Source organism: Rhinopithecus roxellana, chromosome 12 (assembly GCF_007565055.1).
Source record: "Rhinopithecus roxellana isolate Shanxi Qingling chromosome 12, ASM756505v1, whole genome shotgun sequence".
Lineage (NCBI taxonomy): Eukaryota > Metazoa > Chordata > Mammalia > Primates > Cercopithecidae > Rhinopithecus > Rhinopithecus roxellana.
Window position 1 is genome coordinate 12,749,598 of NC_044560.1, and position 6,000 is coordinate 12,755,597.

Here is a 6,000-nt window from a genome sequence, read left to right on the forward strand (position 1 = left end):
ATCAGGAGGCAATAACAGTAATATCTGTCAAAGGATTAAATGATTTAATACGAAATGCTCAGACTAGCACCAGGCACGTAGTGCTCAAAAGGGGGTTTAATTTTTGTGTTTGGGTATATGAGAAATGTTACTTCTGCTAGCTTTGGTGCAAAAATGGAAATACTTTCTCTGTGGTGATTGTCTTTTTTTTTTTTTTTTTTGAGACGGAGTTTTGGTCTGTCACCCAGGCTGGAGTGCAGTGGCGCAATCTCCCTGCAAGCTCCGCCTCCGGGTTCATGCCATTCTCCTGCCTCAGCCTCCCGAGTAGCTGGGACCACAGGTGCCCGCCACCACACCCAGCTAATTTTTTTTTTTTTTTGTATTTTTAGTAGAGACGGGGTTTCACCGTGTTAGCCAGGATGTGTCGATCTTCTGACCTCTTGATCTGCCCGCCTCAGCCTCCCAAAGTGCTGGGATTACAGGGGTGAACCACTGCGCCTGGACCCTGTAGTGATTTTCTGCATCTCACTGAAGCTGACACTCAGAAGCCATCATTTTTGTGTATTCGTTTATTTGTTTTTGTTTGTTTTTTTAGACAGAGTCTCCCTTTGTCGCCCAGGCTGGAGCCTACAGTGGCACAATCTCTGCAACCTCTGCCTCCTGGGTTCAACCAGTCCTCCCACCTCGTCCTCTCGAGTAGCTAGGAATACAGGTCTCCACCACCAAGCGCAGCTAGTTGTGTTTTTTTGTAGAGATGGGGTTTCACCATGTTGGCCAGGCAGGTCTTGAACTCAGCCTCCCAAAGTGTTGGGATTACAGGTATGAGCCATTGCACCTGGCAAATGCCATCATTTTTCTGACACAATACTTGGCCATTGGTTCATCATTTTCAATTTCGGGTTTAAATTTTGGAGCACATGTTAATTCAGTTAAATAATTTACTAATTTCTGACTGATTAGAGCTCAGTTGTCCTTGGGCCACCCATTCATTGCTGTTCAGAAGTTCTCAAATTTGCTGCTTTTGTAGGTATTTTGAAACCTGCAAGTAGATTATTTGATGTGTCTCATTTTTAAAATGAAAATAAAGTTACCTTACCCAGTAAGATGAGTTCTAGTTGGTGAAAGGGGAGAATCATGGAACATGTTGCCATATACTTTTTTATTTCATTTAAAATATAAAATGTGCATTCATATCTCAGTCTTTTACTACAGGGCCAGGGCCTCCACCTCACATGGGGTAAAGGAGTCTCATTCTTAAAATTCAGCTTCATTTTTATAGCGGGGAACCATACTTGTTTTTACTAACTTCTGAATTAAATAATACTCAATAAACATGTTTAAGAACAGACTTGGGGCCGGGCGCGGTGGCTCAAGCCTGTAATCCCAGCACTTTGGGAGGCCGAGACGGGCGGATCACGAGGTCAGGAGATCGAGACCATCCTGGCTAATACGGTGAAACCCTGTCTCTACTTAAAAATACAAAAAACTAGCCGGGCGACGAGGCGGGCGCCTGTAGTCCCAGCTACTTGGGAGGCTGAGGCAGGAGAATGGCGTAAACCCGGGAGGCGGAGCTTGCAGTGAGCTGAGATCCGGCCACTGCACTCCAGCCTGGGTGGCAGAGCAAGACTCCGTCTCAAAAAAAAAAAAAAAAAAAAGAACAGACTTGGTGAGGCCGGGCGCGGTGGCTCAAGCCTGTAATCCCAGCACTTTGGGAGGCCGAGACGGGCGGATCACGAGGTCAGGAGATCGAGACCATCCTGGCTAACACGGTGAAACCCCGTCTCTACTAAAAAATACAAAAAAAAAAAAAAAAAAACTAGCCGGGCGAGGTGGCAGGCGCCTGTAGTCCCAGCTACTCGGAGGCTGAGGCAGGAGAATGGCGTGAACCCGGGAGGCGGAGCTTGCAGTGAGCTGAGATCTGGCCACTGCACTCCAGCCTGGGCGACAGAGCGAGACTCCGTCTCAACAACAACAAAAAAAGAACAGACTTGGTGAATGGATAGGTAATTAGTTCTGGATGCGGAGAACAAATACTAGTTTTACCTAAATAAAGCATTTCAGAAATACAAAATCTAGAAAGTCTCTCAGTTTTAACAATATAAACCTGCTGAGCCTTCATTTGGTCCTTGTGTATTGTTTGTGTACTCAGTTGACTTAACTTCCCATTAAAAAAAACTGCTGTGCTCCTGACCCAGTGGATAAAGCACTGTTGGGAGTTCAAAGAGCTAGCCAGGTTTTAGTCCTGGCTCTAACTAGCTTTGAGATTTTGGGTAGGTCATGAAACATCTGGAGGACTGGAACCACTAGACACAGACTCCTATCCAGTAGCTAGACAGCTTGCCCCTATTCTGGCTAGAAGCTTGACTTGCAAACAAATGTCCTACTGGTATCTAAAGCACTGTCATTTGTGGTTGAGCTTGTACCAAGTGGGTAGATAGGATCACCTGGTAGTTTGTTAAAACTCGTGGGCCCTACCTCAGACCTACTGAATTAGAATCCTAACAAGATCTGCAGGTGATTTGTACACATACTAAAGGGTAGAGGTAGTGGCCAAAAAAAGCAGGAAGGGCATGATACCCAAGGAGGTTTCCTTAATACAATTCAGTTCTTATGAAGTTCTTACTGTGCAGTTATTTTTCTCGTTTCTTTAGCTGCCACCCATGAAAGTCTGGGAGTGGACCCTGTCTCAGGAAAAAAAAAAATTGATCAAAAATTATACTCAATAATTACAATACTGAGGGGACAGTGGGTTCTCTTTCACTATTAGAAACACCAAATAGTAAACACAGCTAAGGCTTTTTTGTCTTTTAAACATAGTTGGGAGGTGTTCTTACTTTTTCCCTTTAACAGTTGCGTTCTCAGTACATTGCAGTGGCTATACAATATTTCATTCTGGAAATGTATAGGACATAATTATGTAGTTGGCACTAAATGTCAGGAATGTCAGTTTCATTAAACTGTCCAATAGAGGCTCTTTTATCCTGCTGTCTTGGCCCTCGGTCCAGTGAGTACCTTTAAGGTCCTTGCAAGGGATCTTGAGCTGTTGTTCAATGGTGTGGTATTGTGGAAAGAACACTAAACAGGAAAAAGGTTATCCATCTTCATTTGTGTTTGAGACAGGGTCTTGCACTGTCATATGCTGGAGTGCAGTGGTACCATCACGACTCACTCCAGCTTCAACCTCCTGGGCTCAAGTGATCCTCGTACCTCTATCTCCCGAGTAGCTGGGACTACAGTTGCATGCCGGCATGCCCAACTATTTTTTTTTTTTTGGTAGAAAAGGGGTCTCACTGTGTTGCCCAGGCTAGTTATCCATGTTATGATTTTGGTTCTGCTTTTCCTACTGGCATTATGACCATAAGCAAGAAACCTGGCAAGTTAGTCTGGCCATCTAAAGTGGAATGTGTTGGATTTTGCGTATAACCCTTTATCTTCTAAATTGTGTGCTTAAGCTTTCTTTTCTTGCAGTTTAACACTGGCTAGTCCTAACCTGCTAAACTCAATGCAAATGCTGAGGTGCTCCAGCCAACTGGTGGGTGAAGACCAGAATGAGTAGTCTGCCAAAGGCAACTGAGTCCTAAAGGATTAAGGCCCAAGCCTCGTAGGTACTCTGGCCCAGAAACCACCCACATAGGTAATTTAAACTGCCAGCCACTGGGGACCAAGCTAGTGCCTGGGGATACAGAACTAGTCAGAGCTGCTTGTTATGGAAAACATGGCGTGGTTGTCAGAGGGGAATCCAGCCTAAGGCACCTGGAGGGCGCCAGGAGAACTGAACTTGACTCTGCTTAAGGTGGCAAATGCAGGAAAGCTTAGGAAACAAGTACAGATGGTTTGTTTTCACAAGTCAGTGAACCAAACTGATGACCTGTGATTATACCAGTTGACCTTTGTGTAAGGATTTTAGGATGTTTTGTAATTATCTTTTGTCAAGATGGATACTTTTTGTGTGTGTGTGTGTGACGGAGTCCTTCTATCACCCAGGCTGGAGTGCAGTGGCGCATTCTCGACTCACTGCAACCTCAGCCTCCTGAATAGCTGAGATTACAGAGGCCCGCCACCGCGCCCAGCTAATTTTTATATTTTTAGTAGAGATGGGGTTTCACTGTGTTGGCCAGGCTGGTCTCGAACTCCTGACCTCATGGTCCACCTGGCTTGGCCTAAGATTGATACAGTTTTGTATGCAATAAGTATGTAAGTAGTTACCTGGAATCTAAAAGGAGCTTGAAAGGCAAAGGCATTCAACAATAGGCACAAGTGAAATTCTAGACCCTCTCAGTTACCCTGCTGAACGCATTGCTTTGATAACATGACTCACCTCTTTGAAATGCTCTGATGACTGCCTCTGGAATACAGTGCTTTATTTTTTGCTTTAAAGATTGGTTCTGTTCAGACATTACATGGCATATCATAGTGGTTAAGAGCACAGAGTTTGGAATTTAAGGGTGGGGGGGTGAAAAGAGGTTGATTAATGGGTATAGAAATAGAGGAAATAAGACCCAGTGTTTGATAGATCAATAGAGTGACTAATTAATGACTTGTATTTTAAAATAGAGAATTTTTTTTTTTTTTTTTTTGAGACGGAGTCTTGCTCTGTCGCCCAGGCTGGAGTGCAGTGGCACAATCTCGGCTCACTGCAAGCTCTGCCTCCCAGGTTCATGGCATAAAATAGAGAATAATTCTAATGTTACCAGCATAAAGAAAGATAAATGTTAAGGTAGTGGATATCCCAGTTATCCCGATTTGATCATTATACATTGTACGAATGTATCAGAATATCACATGTACTTCAAAATATGTACATCTATCTTGTATCAATAAAAAAAAAATAGGCCAGGCACAGTGGTTCATGCCTGCAATCTCAGCACTTTGGGAGGCCTAGGTGGGCAGATCACTTGAGTTCAGGAATTCGAGACCAGCCTGGGCAACTTGGAGAAACCCCACTGGGCGTGGTGTTGCACACCTGTAGTCCCAGCTACTCAGGAGGCTGAGGTGAGAGGATTGCTTAAGCCGGAGAGGTGAAGGTTGCAGTGAACTGGATTATGCCATTGCACTCCTGCCTGGGCAACAGAGGGAGACCCTGTCTCAAAAAAATGAAATAGGGTGTGGTGGCTCACACCTATAGTCCCAGCACTTTGGGAGGCAGAGGCAGGAGGATGGATTGAGTCCAAGGAATTTGAGACCAGTCAGTGAGACCCTGACTACAAAAATAAATTAGCCAGGTGTGGTGGCATGCACCTGTAGTCCTCATTATTTGAGTTTGAGGCTGAAGCAGGAGGATCCCTTGAGCTCAGGAGTTTGAGGCTGCAGTGAGCCATGATCGCATCACTGGGCAACCAAGCAAGACCCTGTCTCTAAATTAATTAAAATAAAATTTAAGCATCTCATGCCTTGCAGGAATGTGGGGTACAGAGCTCAGAATGGTCCCTGTCAGATAGTATAGGCTTGTTTTCTGTGAAGAGCCTACTAACTGCCACCTGGTGTCCCCTTCCAGCCCTGACATTAGGAAATAGTTGTGCAGTGGTTGTTACTCTCAGGGTGGTCACCCAGGCAAACTCCAGAGGAGGATGTACTTTCACTGATTAGCCTTCTAGCCCCTTTTCCCCAAATCCCCAAGGAAGGCTGGGAACCATGACAATGGAGTTGGCCTTTACTTGTCAACAATTGAGTAAATCCTAAATAGGGACAAACATCCAAGTAGCTCCTGAATTATCATTAAAGGAAAAACATTTCTTAAAATGGAAGGCGTATGTACCTTGTAGTGGACATTCTGTAATCTCAGTTACACGGCCATGTCTTACTCTATTGCTAGTGTCTGTCCCTTGAGACCAGCTTGTTGCTCAGATTGGACACAGCAACACTGCCGCTGACTACCTGGGTGAGAAGGTGGGCAAGTCAGCCAGGCTCTCTGGGCCTCAGATCTTGTATAAAATAGGTTTGACACTTATCTTATAGGGTTACTTGCAGGAATTAAAGATAGTATATGTAAATCACTCAGCATATATAGTAGGAGCTGTTTAT